We start from the raw sequence: 17,938 nt of genomic DNA on the forward strand, positions 1-17,938 counted from the left end.
TTCCTTGAATCTTTATTTTGTGGATATCAGGAGTCTTCTCAGGAGCAATATTGGGAGCTCCATTAAGGCAAAGAAAAAAATACTTCTATTTCTTATGTATATCCAGTTACATTAGTTTCTTTCCATGCATCCATTTATTCGTCCATCCATCTATCCATCATGCCTCTAGCCCTTCTTTCTTCCATCTTTTCATCCCTCTTTTAAGTCCTCCCTCGATGCTGCTTTCTATTCAACCTTCCATCCTTCTTTCCTCCTTTCCTTCTTTCTTTCATTATTTTATCACCTTTTAAAATCCCTCCTTTCATTCATTCATCTAGCCTACTGCCTTCTTCCCTTTTCTCATTCATTAATATTGTTAATAGTGGCATTGGGGCACAATAATTAAGTTTCACACTCTGGAGTCAGGCTACCTGGATTCAAACCCATTTTCATTATTCATTAGATTTGTGCTCTCAGACAATTTACTTAAAGTTCTTCTACTTGAGGTTCCTAATTTCTTTGTCTATAAACTGGAGTTAAGAATAACCCTTATTGTATGGCTTATTCTGAGGATTAATTTACATGTAATACATAAAGACTGACTTACATTAAGTGCTCTATAAATAGTCATTGTTGTTATAAGTGTATTTCTGGTATTGGGTTAAAGTCTGCAAAGATAAAATTTAAGACATAGCCCTTGTTTATAAGGAGATTCCATGTCTGGAGAAAGGTAATACAGCATCCAAAGATGAGCAAGTAATTCACTTCTCAAGAGGAAGATTAGCTCACTGTGTTCATTTCCTAAAGTGTGTAATTCTACATTATTGCCTCTGACAAATGGTGAAATAGTTGAGGGTCCTGTGTTTCCAAAGCCCTGCTGCTCTCTTATAAATCCTGACCTTTGCCCTGTTTCAGTTATTTTCTATCAAGTGTGTTCATCTGCAGCTTGATTTGCGCATTGAGTTTCTTGCCAGCCTCCTGCAATACTATTTAACCTGAGAGGCAATATAATATTCTTGTTGGGCATAGCAGCAGTTCAACAGAATAGATTGGGAACTCTCGCCAATGGGAATATGATTTAGGTCCCCTTGTTATTGGAAAAGTTCTGCATGCTCTTTCAGCTCTGTTGAGATGAGGCCTTTCAAATAGTAACTATGTTTCTGTTACACTCAGCTTAATTCTTTTTTATTTGTAGTAACTCACTACACTTTTTATTTAAAGCTCAAGGACTTTAATATACAGACAATTTCAAATGAATATTTAATAACTGTCAGACCTAGTATGAAAAATTTACCAAAAAAATAAAGTTTACTTTGGAGATCTACTACCAGGGCTATGTTCCAAAGAAACTCCTACCAGGGCATTTGAATAAACCTGCCTAGTCTGCTAAGTCCCAGAAGCAGAACTTTACAAACTTGTCTCTACAGATGCACTGAGATCCAACATCTTGATCAGTAAGAAAACAACGATAACCCTCAGCTGGTACCTATAGTTTGAAGTGATTACAAGTGGAGTGTTAGGAAAAAATAACTTAGATCATGCTGTGGCAACCAAAAAAAATCATAAAAGCTCAGGGGTTCATCACCAAACTTTTATATATAAAAGTGTATTTCTGGCTCACGAAGGTTCTGAGGCAGGTTGATGGGAGCTCTCCTCCACCTTGTAACTCCTTGCATGTCCCCTTTCCACCATCTCAGCATGCAATTCCCAAGGTTACTGAGGAAGGCCACAGGGTAAGAAGGAGCTGAGAAACTCCTCTTTCTTCTCTTCACTGTCTCAGCTATAAATTGACATTCCTTACTGCTACTTATGATCCATTGATCAAAACTTACTTGTCTGCATCCTAATGGCAAGGGCTGAGAAATTCAGATGAACGTATAAAGTATTTGTTGCCCCTGAACATCTCATTCATAATTGGTATAGATATAGACATTCTAAATGAGAAAAGAGGTGCCAAAATGATAAAGATAATGAGGGATGTAGATTGCTTCTAAATGACAATGAAAGGGCTCAGGAAAGAATTGTTGAGACCAGAGGTTCCATCCTAAACAGCCCAGCCACCAGCACATCTCTTGAAAGTCTATTGGCCAATCTTTAAAACTAAACTTTTCATGAGTTTAAAAATATAAAATTTCAACCTTGTTTCAGCAATGATGAGAAGGTGACATATATTTGTGCTTAGACTATCTCCTAGCACGTTGGTATGCCCTCCCAGGAATCTGACTTCCCTAGTTTAATGAGAACACTCTGCATTTTGAGTGTTATTTAATGGTGGTGATGAGGGTGCATTTAAGTTACAAGGAAATATCACCATTAATTTGAAGAAACTGCACCATTGTTGAGTATTCATCTGTATACCTTGCGTGTCGCATGCCAATCAGAATGCATTATACCCTTTTTGATTAACTTTTATCTTATATCCCCCTCAGTGTCCAGTCATGAAAGGCCATGAACCCAGAGGATAGGAATCTGTTCAAAGCCTAGTGAAGATTAACAAGGGCCTGCTATTAGAATTTATTCTTCTCTCTCTGTTTCTATCCCTTTCCAGCCAGGGAATTTCATTGAACAACAAAGGCAAGCCTCACACTAGTGAGTCCTAGAGATATTTTCTTACCTTCAAAGGACAAATAAAGCTAGAAACCTTCTAAGATGAAGCACGGGTTTACTTGTTTCTAGGTTTTTCCGGTCTCAGTTGCCTCAGAGCTGCTCTCACACTCCTCAGTGTCTCCCAGACACTTTTTATCCCAGAGTCTAAATCCAGATGGTACCTCTTCCCTTCTCAACATCCTGATCACCTAAGCTCTGAGGCCTGGCTCTGCAAGACTCCTCCCCTCGCTTCTACAACCCAACCTGATGATAGCTCTTTGAAAACAATTAAGCTATTACTACCACATATGAAATAATTACTTCATTAAGCAAATCTTTATTGTATATCTACTGTCTTCTAGGCTCCACTGTAGGTGATACGAAAAACAAAAGCAACATTGGGCCCCTTTTTATTGTGTAGTTTACTTTCTACAAGTGCGAAACAGGTAAAGAAATTAAGATGATTCTGGATGATAATCAATGCTACAAAAACAAGAAAACAGAATGATGTGATAGGAGTGACTGGGACCAGGAGCGCCATGCACAGAATGGTCAGAGAAGGCTGCCCTGCCCAGAAGCAGCCGCCCTGGGAGGATGGGTGGGAGTCAGGCAAAGGTGCTAGGAATGAGTTTGGAATACAGGATGGAAAAGATAAGATTCCCTTCTTCCTCTTTCTACGTCCATAAAGTAATGCGGTGTTTCTTTTTCTGATCTCCATTTTAGTGGCCTAGATCCTCTGTGTAAGCAAGGCTATAAATTTCATATTAACTGTAATAACAGAGCATCTGGAAGAAAGCTTTCATTTCTCTCTTTCCCAAATTAGCATCTCTCCATGGGGCTAAACAAAACACCTGCCTTGATCTGTGGTCAAGCTGCTGTGACCTAACTCTCTCTGTTTAGACGAATGACTGATGACAAATTATAATAGAAACAACTGCTGATTTTCTGCTTGCTCTCAATCAGGCAGACAACATCTCCCTGCCTGATTAAGACACTGGAGGAACTATTTTCCCTGTTCCCAGTGACTGTTGATGGACTGCACTGACATGTCATTGCTGCCCAACCCTTCTTCTAGGAGACATCAATTTCTGCAGATTACTTGGCTGAGTTCACGGCTATTTATTTCAGTTGCTGGAAGAATTGCTTCAGAAGTACATGTGGCCGTGTACCCAGTGGGAGCTCAATGAAAATGATGAGGACAGGATGAGAGAGGTAGACATGACACAGACTTACCAATTAGATCAGCACTGCACTTGCTCAGAAGAGGTCAGCCTCATTATTCTTTTTTACACCATAGCTTCTTTCTCTCTCCATCTTTTCTTGGTGTGGCCCTATGCTGTATTCTCAAGGCAAATGCAATAACAAGGAAGAAAAGGAAAGAAAAGATGGATGCCACCCAGGGTGGGTTGGTGTGGGCACAATTATGGTCTTCTAAAAATAAGGAACTTTCTCAAAGAGGCTTATCTGGAAGAAGATGATTTAATAATCAGGAGTTCCTAAGTCCATACTTTATGTAAAACAGATTCCTGCCTCCCTCCCCTTTTTTCAAAGTAAATAACTTGAAAATCTTCAATATGTGACATGAACCAAGCAAGGAACAGAGTCTTGAGGAGGTTTAATTCCGAGCCCTATTCTGTCAATAGCTCCTGGGCAGCCTTGGCCAAATTCCTCAGCATCTCTGGTTTTCAGCCTCTTCATCTGCAAACTAAGGTATCTTTTTGTCCTAAAATGCTGTGATTCCTATGCAATAAGTAAGATTCAATTTAACTGAAGTAAAGGACTTTTTGACATGTACCAGTTTAAAAATTTTGAAAAGAGAAACTTTTTAATGTCTTTTTCAAAAAACAAGTCATCCAATGTATCTACATGTTAAGCTCTGACTTCTTAGTGTAGGGACACTCTGCCTAGGTCTAGAGGGGACAAGTAGGAATCCTGAAAATATTATAAGAAACATTTTTATTTTGTCTTGTCTTGAAGAACACCTTTAAAATGATTTTGAAAACAGTATTATAAGGGCATGATAAATTAGTGTTATTAATTCATTTATCTACTTATTTGCCAATTAAAAATGATTTAATTAATTTATTTTCTATATTATTCTAGAAAAGGTTTAAAGTGACAGAAGACTTAATTATCTATCCATTAGCTGCTGTTTCCTTTTGTTTATCAAGACCTAAATATCTATTTGTTTATATTTTAAAGGCAAAAGATCCTCATTATCCTGTAAAAATGGATGATATGTTTAAAATGTTTCTTTCTGGGTCTGCTTAAAAATTTTAAATTTCACATGATTCTATCTGATCCTCAGTCATACTCTAAAGTTGGTTAGAATCAAGCGCTTTTGAAATGCATTTCAGGAGAGTGTCCCAAATCTATTTCACAAGGTTTAACTGGGTGTTTGAGAAATGCCAGGGAAGCTCAGAGTCTAGCTGGGGAGACAAGCATAGAAAAAATAAATGACAACCCAGGGCTAAGTTGTACACCCCGAAAGACCCCATGCCAAGTGCACGCTGGGGTCAGGGGTCACTCAGTGTCCCTCCCAGTGTCCTGAAATGGCTGGTACTCCCAGGGTAGTTTCTGATGGTTTCCTGCCTGAAGATGCTGACTCTTTCAATGGTCAGAGGTCCTGCAGCCCTCAATGAAATTTCTTAGCATTGGCTAAAGTCTTTCCTTCCATCATTGGAAGGAGAGTGCTTCTCAATCTTGGAATCACTTTTGCCCAACCAGCACCCTAGACTAATTATAATTCACCATTCCTTGGAAGTGGAGGCCCAGGCATAAAGTATGCTAGATAATTCCAAAGTGCAACTGAAACTAAGAACCTCTAGCTTAATATACATTAAAATCTGAGTAGAGTGGCACTTAGAATTAAATTCATGCTAAGGTGGAAATGACTGATATCATTCGCTTTTATAAGAGGCTTTGTTAGATTAAAAAATTGATTGACACACCATAATTGTACATAATAATGGGCTATGTAGTGATGTTTCAATACATGTAATGTACAGTGACAGATCAGGGTAATTAGCATATTCATCATTTCAAACATTTCTCATTTATTTGTGTTGAGAACATTCAATGTTCTCCTCCTAGCCATTCAAAACTATATATTATTATTCACTGTAGTCACCCTACGGTGCTATAGAACTCTAAAACTTATTCCTACTAGTGAGCCTTAGAGATTATTTTGCAAAGGGGAAAAGGCAAGTGTGGAAAAGTAGCAAACATTCTTAAGATAGTCACCTGATCTCTCTGAGTCTCTGTAACTTGGGTTAATGATAAAACCAACAAAACACTGAAAAACCTAGGTGACTTCCCATGAAAGCTACACTGCATTATTTTAACCCTCAGATAACCTTAAATGTAGGTATCTTGAGTCTCACTTTTGAGGTGTGGAGAGGTTAAATAATTGTACAGGAGCTTATAATGAGTAAATTGCAAGGAAAGGATTCAAAACTACATATCTCTGTTTATAAAGTCAATGCTTTTTTAAGAAACGGGGTCTAATTCAAAGGATAATGGATGGCGCATATATTGTGTCTTCCTCTTAATAGCTTCTGAATAGGTTGGGCTCCTTCAACACTCCAGGGAAAAGGATTTTCACACATATACTTCCTTGGAAGAAAATTTCTTAAGTAGGTCGTTCTGGGAGAGGGCTGGGGAGATGAAAAGAGCAGGTGCTAAAGATTTCTTAAGCATGACAGAACAACAGGGCTGTAAGCTAATTGGAAGGGATGACATGTACCTGAGTAGCGTATTTAGGAGCAAAATGGAAGGGGCCAGGCTCCAACCTGTCAAGGTGAATTAGGGTTATGCTGATTGCTTACTGAAAGATTCTAAATGCAACATAGAGGCCGCCTATAATCAGTAGAGTTGTGCTGCTTCTCTGACACGCCGTCTGGCTCTACCCATCTAGCAATGATCACATTAGAATCAGGCCTCCAGCCCCAAGCCATCAAGGAGTATTGAATTTGCTGTATTTTCTGAGCAATAAAAGCAGACTTCTAATTTAATTAATCTTATCCTTGATTGCATTAACTATCCACATGGCCAGAAAGTACAGTTTGGACCTCAGGCAACCAGACACTGTCCATATTAACCTCGCAGGCATTGAGGTTTCAGGGTTCCTGTGAAAGGACTGATTCATTTTGCTGTTGATCAGAAGTCTGATCAACAAAGAGCCAGCCAAAAGAGCCCTGCTGTCTTTGGGTATTCGATGCTCTAAAATCAAATTCTAAATTGGGCTGGAGGAAGATCCAAACATTTCTATAACAGTCTTTTGATCTGAGGAATACAGAACCATTTTCTTTGAGCCAATGAAACCTTTTATCCTCAAACTTGTATTTCCAAGAAAGCAAAATGATAATTTTACAGTGAAAGATATTCACTGGGTTTGATCTCGACAGTCTGGATACTGGGCCATTGGTATGTGGAATTGAACAGACACTATACGTTGCTGACAAAATCAGTCTGTTTTTAACTAACTAGGTACACATGAAATTGGATAACAGAATATTGGAAGGCAGCATCCAAAATAATGCAGAGATAGAAGAAAAAAAATGTAATGAGATCACACATAATGGGGGAAAGCAATGTTTTCTACTTAAGTTACCAAACTAATCTGTATAAAAGCAGAAAGAGGTATATGGCCTTGAACAGCAGTAGGTATGGAAAGATACTTACTGATTGTAGTAAATGAGAAAGACAATAAAAATTAAAAAAATATATGATGCAGCTTATAGAAGCCAATGTTACACTAGGCCAGGTGTCCCCAAACTATGGCCTGCGGGCCACATGCGGCCCCCTGAGGCCATTTATCCGGCCCCTCACCGCACTTCAGGAAGGGGCACCTCTTTCATTGGTGGTCAGTGAGAGGAGCACAGTATGTGGCAGCCCTCCAACGGTCTGAGGGACGGTGAACTGGCCCCCTGTGTAAAAAGTCTGGGGACGCCTGCACTAGGCACTGTAGAGTCATTTGTTGGTGCCCTGCCCAGATCTGCTTTATTAGGCTCCCATCCCCTAGTTCCTATGATTGTTGACTGCTAAATAGCTCAGAGCTGACCCCATTGACTGAGAATTGCCTTTGGCTGCTAGGATCCACATTGCCTGAAAGGTAACACTTTTCTCTGGTACTCTACAGCCAATGACTGATGGAATTGCAGATACAAGAGGCTTACAGGATCCTTTGCCTTTGGAAATGGGGTTCAATTCTGTGCTGCTGTTCACTGTCGAGAGCTCCCTATGGGATCAGCATGGACTTTAGCTGAGATAGCATTCTTGCTTGGCTCTTTCTCCTAGCCAACCCGTTTCCCTTACGCTCATTCTTCTGAAAGCAACTGCCCAATAATTACTTCCCCATGCTGCTATTGCAGGCTCTGCCCACCAGGAACCGGGCCTAAAACTGTCTGCATTGATGAAGTGCTTTGTCCAGAATGAGAGGGCTATCTTACCAATCTACCTTGCAGCACCTGAAAATTGCTGGGTTTGGAACACTGCACCCAAAGAAGCCAAATCACAAGCTAGACTTCCACAGGGAGGCTACCCAGATGAGGAAAAAATGAGAAATTTTTAACGTGTAGGAACTGTTTTGAAGATTGAGATTATGGAACATATTCGGAAAGGCCTAGAGCTGTATGGGTGCTGAAAAACTATTTGTTTTATTGTTTGTTTGTTTCTGGAAGAAAGGACACTTGTTAGTCTGGTGGAAGAGGGAAAGATTTATTTATGCAGCTCTAGAAGGAAGAAAACACTACAAGAGGACTTCTAGAGCACAGATTTGGACTCAAAGTAAAAGTTTTCTGCAAACAGTTATCCTATATTACAGAATACAAATTCTGAAAGAAACCAAAGCTATTTCTTATATGACCACTTGCTTTACTCGGAAAGCTATGAAGCTCATGGAGATTAAGCGTCTTGGTCAACATCACACTGCTGTAGAATAGCCAAGCTGAAAGACGTACCTCTCAGTCTCCTATGTCTCTCCCTTGTGTATCATTTATCTCTACCACACTCCCAGTTAACTGGACCATCGTTTTTTTAAGGTCCATTGTGTGTAAGATGAAGTAAAATTACAACATATTCCAAGACCTCTACTCACTTGAAAACATTTATTGAGCATTTATTTTGTCTTAGGCAGTTCAAGGCACTTGGTGTTAAAATTATTTTTGAAAAGGAAATTAGAGGCCAGGCGCGGTGGCTCAAGCCTGTAATCCCAGCACTTTGGGAGGCCGAGGCGGGTGGATCACGAGGTCAAAAGATCGAGACCATCCTGATCAACATGGTGAAACCCTGTCTCTACTAAAAAAAAAATACAAAAAATTAGGTGGGCATGGTAGCACGTGCCTGTAATCCCAGCTACTCAGGAGGCTGAGGCAGGAGAATTGCCTGAACCCAGGAGGCGGAGGTTGTGGTGAGCCGAGATCGCGCCATTGCACTCCAGCCTGGGTAACAAGAGCGAAACTCCGTCTCAAAAAAAAAAAAAAAAAAAAAATAGGAAATTAGAGATCCTAGATCAATTTGTATGCGTCCATATCTCAAATAAGGTAAAGACTCTTGCCCAGAGAGGAAACCTTCCTTGTGTTCTTAAATGTATTTGGAAATGAAGTAGAATGAGGTCTCGGTTTGAGCTGATAGAAACCTGAAGAAAATAAAGATCTTTGATACCAGTCTGATGTATCAAAATAAAAGACCTGATAAAAGTAAACTTAAATATCCAATTTCTTATTCTGTAACTTTTTTCCTCTTCACTGTTCAGAGAAGAAGGAGGAGGAGGAAGCAAAAGAGAAGGAGGAAGAGGAAGAAGAAGAATAAGAGAAAGAAGGAGGAGGAGGAGGCAGAGGAAGAGGAAAGAATTGAGTGATATGATCTGATTTCAAGTGAGTCAAGAGTCTTATATTTACCAGTGTGCTCTTTCTCTCTCCTGATGAATTAGCTACCATTCAAAATTCTCTGTAGGTCAGAGTATTTACTTACAACTGTGGGTGTTCTACCTAGCGTCTGGTATGGTAACCATTCCACCTTGGATCTGACAGGAGCCTCAGTTTGGCCTCTGTTACTTATGCAAGATCCTGACTTCCCCACTGGAATCAAGGGAATTCATCTTTAGCAGCAGCACCTTTCATTGGTTCTCTGATTACAAAGATCATAACTCTAGTTCTATTCCTCAACATTGGAAGTTGCAAAGTTCTAATGAAGGAAGCATCGTCTGGGCTCTCTTGAAGGGTATCATTTGGAAGGGCCTAGCAAGTCATATTCAGGTCCAGATTTCAGCCAACCAAACCGTCAGCGCCCCTGACAACCATGTGAATATTCATCCATGTTGATAAAATTAGGCAGACCAAAAATTGTTTTTGTTTCTTTTTTTATCTCACATTATTGAAATCAGTTCTTACACATATTTATTAACGTTTTTGATGGAACCTCGCATAATATTACACTTTGTTTGCTATGTATTCATTCCTTTCTATGTGTCTTTATCAATGGCCCCTGAAATATGTTGGAATCTTACTTTGTCTAAAATCTAGAGAGATGATGAAGTGAGGTGAGAAGAGATTATTTCTCTTTGCAAGAGGACTTCCTCAGGTGAGGGTCTTCTACATGTTCAAATAGCTCTATCAGAGAGGAAATAAAAAAAAGCTTCTTTCTGGCCATATGCGGTGGCTCATGCTTGTAATTCCAACACTTTGGGAAGCCGAGGCAGGCAGATCATTTGAGGTCAGGAGTTCGAAACCAGCCTGGCCAACATGATGAAACCCCATCTCTACTAAAAATACACACAAAAAAATAGCTAGGTATGATGGTGGATGTCTAAAATTCTATCTACTTGAAAGACTGAGGCGGGAGAATTGCTTGAATGCAGGATGCAGAGGTTACACTGAGCTGAGATCATGCCACTGCACTCCAGCCTGGGTGACAGAGGAAGTCTCTGTTTAAAAAACAACAACAACAACAACAACAACAACAACAACAACAAACTGTTTCTGCCAGCCAGAAAAGCTCAAATGAAAGTGAATATTTAGGATCTTATAGGCGACTTCAGATAATTCATAAGATCTTAAATACTCACTCTCATTTGCGAAGGTTAGTAGAACTATTCTAGTTCTTATTTTCCCTGACCAATTCTCTAAAAGACCTGATGACACCACAAAGTAAGTGGGCATTGTAATTTAACAACCACCAGAATCAGACTTTTTGTTTAGTTTTTAGACCTGGAGGTGTAAGGAAGAGGAGATTAAAAATTCATAGAAAGTGATAGTAATTCTATCAGTTGAAAGAAAGCTCCTGGCTTTCAGCCTAAGTTTCGAGGTGAAAATTAAGAAATGTGACCTTGTTGGTATCTTTTCTCAAGTCCAGTCCTGAAGGACACAATACCTTTCATTCTTTGAAATATTTTTATATTATTTTATAGAAGTAGCCAACTGATCTCCCAAAGCTGTGCTTTTATCTTTAGTGACCAGAGGTGAGCATTAAATTGACTTTTTTCCATGCTGTTCCTGAGCCCATCCTTGAATTCTAATTGTACCTTCACCACTAAAAGCCCCCGCCAAGGTCAGATGATCAAATTATTCTCAAATTTCTTTGCCAGTCTGTTGACTATATACTTTGGCTACCTGCCTACTTTTATTATCATTTTCCCTATCAATGCCAGCTATGATATTAACTAGGCAATATTTAGGTAGAAAATACAAATTTAAAGAGAATGCTGGATAGCTTACAAAACACCAGAGAACCACACTCAAAGCTTTGCATCCAAGGGTGATACCCAAACCATATAGCACTGGAAGAAATAGCTATTGGTATGTCCTTAACATGGGTGCATGCTTTGTTGTTCCTATTGCTACCCCAAGAAACTTGACTTATTGCATGCACATCCAAGTCTCACACTGCTTTTAATGCTACCTCAGATATTGCCACAGCAGCTCAGTTGTCAAATAACGTGTTCTTTGTGGAGCTTCATTTTCAGTAGCACTAACTCTATAGGTTAAAGACCTATGGGTAGAAGTGCGATTGACTTGCAGAATCTCATTTTATGCTCAGTCCCTAGCTTCAAAAACAAAAAAATAAGCATATAGGATGTTCTGCTTATAGGATGGGAGGGAGCTCAGAATCCAGATGAAAAGAATCATGAATGCAGCAGAGGTTTGGGTTTTTATCTCATATGGCCCAGCCCTTGGTTCAACATTTTCTGTTCCTGTTTCATGCTTCATTAAGCAATTCACTTTTTGGCTGGGAATCTCTCTGTTAGAAAGTCCAGTGCAGTGCTAATCAGGTACTTTACATATTGGGTGCTATTTGTAAGGAAAATGCCAGGCATTGTGCAAGATGCTTCATTTCATTAGCTTGACTTGATCAAGATAAACGTACCACTAAGAAGAAGGTAGTGTTCACCAAATTTAGAGAGAATAAATGTGTCCAAGATTATATAACTGGTAGGTAAAATGCTAGCTTGAATGAAAAGGCTCTAATTCCTGACACATTCCATAATCAACTCCTTTTTCATGTGACTTTGCAGTTTCTTTCTCTAAAAGCAGGCTAGATTTACTTGACCCTTAATTTCAGGCTTGACCATGTGATTTAGTTTGACAATTGGAAAATTAGCAGATATGATACAAGCAAAGCTTAAAATGTGCCTGTGAACATGGAGTTGCCTCCCTGGGCTCCTGCTGTAGCAAGGTGCAAATCAAGCCCCAGGTAGCTTGCTGGTGTAAGAAAAATGATAAAACTGTGGAGCAGAGCTATCAATTCTGAGGCCCATCTAGCTAACCCCAAGCTAATTTTCAGGCTGGAGAGGGAGAATAAACGATTGTTCTTGTAAGCCCAGAATTTTGAGATGATTGTTTGCACAGACTCATCATGGCAATAACTGACCGATACCGAAAATCAGGCAGATCTGATTAACTTGCATTGAATCCTGTGGTCCCTGTTACAGAGTAATGGAAAATAATTTTACTTAAAAAGGATATAAAACACAGAACTTGGCCGGGCGTGGTGGCTCAAGCCTGTAATCCCAGCACATTGGGAGGCCGAGGCGGGTGGATCACGAGGTCAAGAAATCGAGACCATCCTGGTCAACATGGTGAAACCCCGTCTCTACTAAAAATACAAAAATTAGCTGGGCATGGTGGCACGTGCCTGTAATCCCAGCTACTCGGGAGGCTGAGGCAGGAGAATTGCCTGAACCCAGGAGGCGGAGGTTGCGGTGAGCCGAGATAGCACCATTGCACTCTAGCCTGGGTAACAAGAGCGAAACTCTGTCTCAAAAAAAAAAAAAAAAAAAAAAAAAAGAAAAAGAAGAAGAAAAAAAAACACAGAACTTTATTTATAATTAACTAATGAAATGATTAGCACAGGTTTTTTTGTGCTAGTAAGAGAGCTCAAAGAATTAGAAGAGAAGCAAGTGCTAAAGTAATCAGGTAAGGCTGTATCAAGGAGGCAGAACATGAATGGGCCTTAAAGTATTGAGAAAATTATTGTTGGCATTGTTCAGGAAATTTAAAAAGCAATGTCAGGAGTAGCATCAGCAAGATGGCAGAGTAGGAGATCCCAGCCTTTACCTTGCCCCCACAGAAAATAATTAGACATGTACCCATGAGCACAAATAGCTCTAAAAGTTCAGGAGTCCAGTTAAAAAGAGGCAGGAATACAGTGGAACAAAGAAAATGGGGAACAACCTTACAGAAAGCTTAGTAAGAACGATTTTAATTTGTTTCCATCACCCCACTTCTAAGATGGCATATCTCAGCACTGAGTGGGACCTCCCCAGGCCACGAATTTTCCTCATGGGGAACAGGAGAGCAAGGTGAGTAACCAGCTTGCGGAGCCTTTCGGCACCTGAACCCAAGGACCTGCTTTGGTTTTACATCATCTAGATCACTGGGTATATTGGCATAGCCCAGGTGTTTAGGGATGGCTAGGATCATAAAAGAAGGTCAGGGGCTATTAGTATCAGCCACGCAGTTGGTGTCACTGGGTACCACAGCATCCTTTATTGCTGAGAACCTCAATAGTTATTACAGCTGTCACAAACCCCTTTGCCCTGCAAACAAGAGAGGGAGATACTGCTGTGCCAGTCCAGGCTGAAGCCACCAGCACCCCTGACCTTCTGCCACTGCCACAAACATACCTGGGCATGGCTCACTCCATGCACACCCATGCTCCTGACCCCAGCTCTGTGGCTCCTCTGGGAGCAGCTGAGCCTCGCAACTTGTGCCACTGCTGTAGTGGGAGCCTGATCCTTGGACACTGGTGCCACTGCTAATTTCATTTTTTTTTTAAAGAAAAACAAGACTCATATGTATGCTGCTTATGAGATATATCTCATGGTTAAAAATATAAATTGAAAGTAAAAGGGTAGAAAAACATGTTCCATGCAAGTAGAAACCCAAAGTGAGCAGGATTAGCCACACTCATGTCAGATAAAAGAAACTTTAAGTCAAACGCTGTAAAAAAACACAGAAAATTTACTTTATAATGATAAGATAAAAAAAATCAGTCTAACAAGAGGACATAACAAGTGTATGTACTCAACATGGGAGCATCCAATATTTAAACATTAATAGATGTAAAGAGAGAGATAGACTTCAATGCAACATTACTCAGGCACCTTAATACACCGTTTTCAACAATGGTCAGATCATTGGACAGAAAATCAACAAAGAAACATTGGAATTAAACCATAGACCAAATTAATCTAAAAGACATTTACAGAAAATTCCATTCAACAACTGCAGAACACACATTCTTCTCAAATGCAAATGAAATCGTCTGTGGGATAAATCATTTTAGATCATAAAACAGTGTCTTAACAAATTGAAGAAGCTAGAGATTATATGAAGTATCTTTTTATAACAAAAAGGAATAAGACTAGAAATCAACAACAAGAGCAACATTGGAAGCCTTATAAATATATGAAAATTAAACAACATATTTCCAAATAACCAATAAGTGAGTACATTAAAAGAAAATTTAAAAAATTATTTGAGACATATGACAGTGAAAACATATACAAAAATGTATGGGACACAGCAAAAGCAGTTCTAAGAGGAAAATTCAGAGCAATACATGCCTACATCAACAAAGAAGAAATGCTTCTAATAAACTAACCATGCAACTCAGAGAACTAGAAAAACAAAAGCAAACTAAACTGAAAACTGGTAGAAGAAAGAAAATAACAGAGTTCAGAGAAGAAATAAGCAACAGAGACTAAAAAGTCAATTTTAAAAAGATGAACAGAACAAAAAGTTGTTTCTAAAAAAGAAACACAAAATTAACAACCCTTTAGTCAGACTTAAGAACAAAAGATAACAAGACTCAAGTAAATAAAATCAGAGATGTGAAAGGAGATATTACAACTGATATCACAGAAATATAAGGATGGTAGGAGATTATTATGAACAACTCTACAGATTTGAGAACATAGAAGATATGAATAAATTTCTGGATACACATGACCTACCAAGATTCAATTAGAAGAAACAGAAAATGTCAACAAACCAATCATGAATGAGAAAGTGAAATGAGTGATAAAAGTCTTCTATCAAAAAGAAAACCCCAGGATCTGACCTGATGACCTTCCTGCTGAATTCTAGCAAACATTTCAAGAAGAATAAATACAAATTCTACTAAAAATATTTCACAAAATTAAAGAGAAGGAACTACTTCCAGGCTTATTTTATAATGCTAGTATTACCCTGATTTCAAAACCAGACAAGAACAAAACAAAAAAGAAATCTATAGGTAATATCCTTGATAATCATATATGCAAAAATTTTCAACATAATACTAGCAAACTGAATCCAACAGCACATTAAAAAAACCATTTACTATGAACGAATGGGATTCATTTCAGTCATGCAAGAATGATTCAACATACACAAATCAATAAACATGATACACCTTGTAGTGCGTATAAAATATAAAAATTTATATTATCATTTCAATAGAAATAGAAAAAAGCATTTGACAAAAGTTAACATCACTTTATAATAAAAATCCTCAACTAAATTAGGTACTTGTTTCAGTACCTCAAAACAATCATGGCCATATGTGACAAAATCACAGCTAACATCATACTGAAAAATGAAAAGCTAGGAGCTTTTACTCCATGATCAGGAACAATACATGGATCCCCAGTTTCACCCTACTCCTATTCAACATAGTACTGGAAGTACTAGCCAGAGCAATTATACAAGAGAAAGAAATAAAAGGCATCGATATTGGAAGTCTTTGTAATCTTATAAAGACTTATGAAGACCATAAAGACTTTGCAAAAAAAAAAAAATCCTATTAGAACAGATGAACAAATTTAGGAAAGCTGATACAAAATATACAGAAATTAGTAGCAGTTTTATATATAATAGCCAACTACTTGGAAAAATAATCAAGAAAATAATTCCATTGACAATGGCTACAAAATAAATCAAGATACCTAGAAATAAACTTAAGCAAAGAGATTTAAAAAAATCTTTATACTGAGAACAACAGTACATGGATAAAATAAATTGAAGAAGACATATAGACCAGATGCAGTGGGTCATGCCTGTAGTCCCAGCATTTTGAGAGGCCGAGGTCAGTAGATCACTTGAGCCCAGAAGTCTTAAACCATCCTTGGCAACATGGTGAAACGCTATCTTTAGAAACAAATAAACAAACAAAAAATTAGCCAGGATGGTGGTGTGCACCTGTAGTCCCAGCTACTTGGGAGACTGAGGTGGGAGGATTGCTTGAGCCCAGTACCTCAGAGATATTTGCATTGTCATGTTCATTTTATCAATATTCACAATAGACAAAATACAGAAACAACATAAATGTCTGTAGATAGATGAATAAATAAAGAAATGGTGTTATATATAACATAATGGAAACTTATTCAGTCTTAAAGAAGGAAATCCTGCCATTTATGACAATGTAGATGAAAGTGGAGTACATAATCCTAAGTAAAATAAGACAGACACAGAAAAAAATCCTGCCCGATTTATATGCCTGGTATTATCTATATGTGAAGTGTAAAAATGCATAACTCATAAAAATAGAGAGTATAATAGAAGTTACTAGGGGCTGTGGGTAGAGGGATATGTGAAAAAGTTGGTCAAAAAGTTTTAGTTACGTAAGATAAGTAAACTCTGGATATCTAATATACAACAATATAACTATAGTTAATAATATTGTATTTTATACTTGAAATTTGCTAAAAGGGTAGATCTTCAGTTTTCTTAGTGGCCCTCACCCTCACACATACACAGTAACTATGTGAGAAGATTGATATATTAATTCACTTGATTGCATTGACTATTTCAAAATCTATATCTAGTCATTAATGTTTACACTTTAAATATGTATAATTTTTGGCTGTGAACCATCCTCAAAAAAGTTGAAGGAAAATACAATAACAAAAGGAAGTTGCACCCAGTAGGTAGGGAACATTTCTCTTATCCGTTCTCCATGCCCAGTAAAAATATATGTAGTGTTTCTCCTCTACCTTATAACTGTCATTTGAAATGCACTTTCCTCCATCATGTCATTATAGAGAATAAAATAAATAGAATTGAATTCTGTGAAAAGAAGCCCTCCATCCCAGCTGTTTGTGTGTTAGTCTAAATATTTAGATAGAATGCTTGTCAAAGCACTTAGGTACAGAAAGAGTTCTATTATAACTTTGGAGCAAAGCAAATGGGAGTAAGAATATAAGGTGAAATTAGTTGTTTAGCTTCATTGAATTTGTACATGAATATTCTTCCTTTAGCCACTCAGGAAGAAGTGAGGCCATTTACCATGTGTATAGCACTGCAAAAGTACAAAAAATACAGAAAACAGTATATTGTAGAGCTATTTGAAAATTGATAGTCTTACTTACTGAAACACAACTGTCTCAGCTTTCTTTAAAACATTTTAGATGTATTATCTCATTTTTCCAAATGGGAAATCGTAATGAAGCCTGTTAAATTATATTCAAACCTATTAAAAATTAAGCATCAATTATATGAGAATATAAGATTCCTGAGGGCACTAACAGTATGAACTCAAGTAAAGGGATAGCATGTGTATTCCCTAAGTGCTCAATACCTACCTTCTTGTTTAGAGCACACTACCCCCTTGAAGCAAGAATTTAATTTGAAAATGGGATCTGTATACATTTAGAAAAACAGACTGTTGCATGGCAAGAGTGACACCATCTTGAAGCAAAACTGCCATGATGACTAACGTTTGACCCCTGCATACCAGGGTTTTCTGTGGCAAGGCTTTAAACTGTGCCTGTAGCATAGATAACTCCTCATAAATGGTTTTCCAGCCTACCCAGTGGTCACAAATTTTGGAAGAAAGTCTGAAACATGACCAGCTGCCTGTTTTTAAGCACTAAAATATTTCTATATAAAAT

At 38.2% G+C, this 17,938-nt stretch overlaps 1 protein-coding gene across 6 annotated transcripts in view; it reads left to right on the top strand.

The window, feature by feature from the left end:
* The window catches only part of LOC120367937 (uncharacterized), a 769,718-nt gene that overhangs the window by 459,736 nt on the left and 292,044 nt on the right, over nt 1-17,938 (top strand). For all 6 annotated transcript variants that reach the window (XR_012519294.1, XR_012519296.1, XR_012519295.1 and 3 more), the window contains one exon: nt 9,320-9,440. The gene's annotated coding sequence lies outside the window, so the exon portion shown is untranslated. The remainder of the gene's footprint in view (nt 1-9,319; nt 9,441-17,938) is intronic.

Source organism: Saimiri boliviensis, chromosome 9 (assembly GCF_048565385.1).
Source record: "Saimiri boliviensis isolate mSaiBol1 chromosome 9, mSaiBol1.pri, whole genome shotgun sequence".
In the NCBI taxonomy this organism is placed as follows: Eukaryota; Metazoa; Chordata; class Mammalia; order Primates; family Cebidae; genus Saimiri; species Saimiri boliviensis.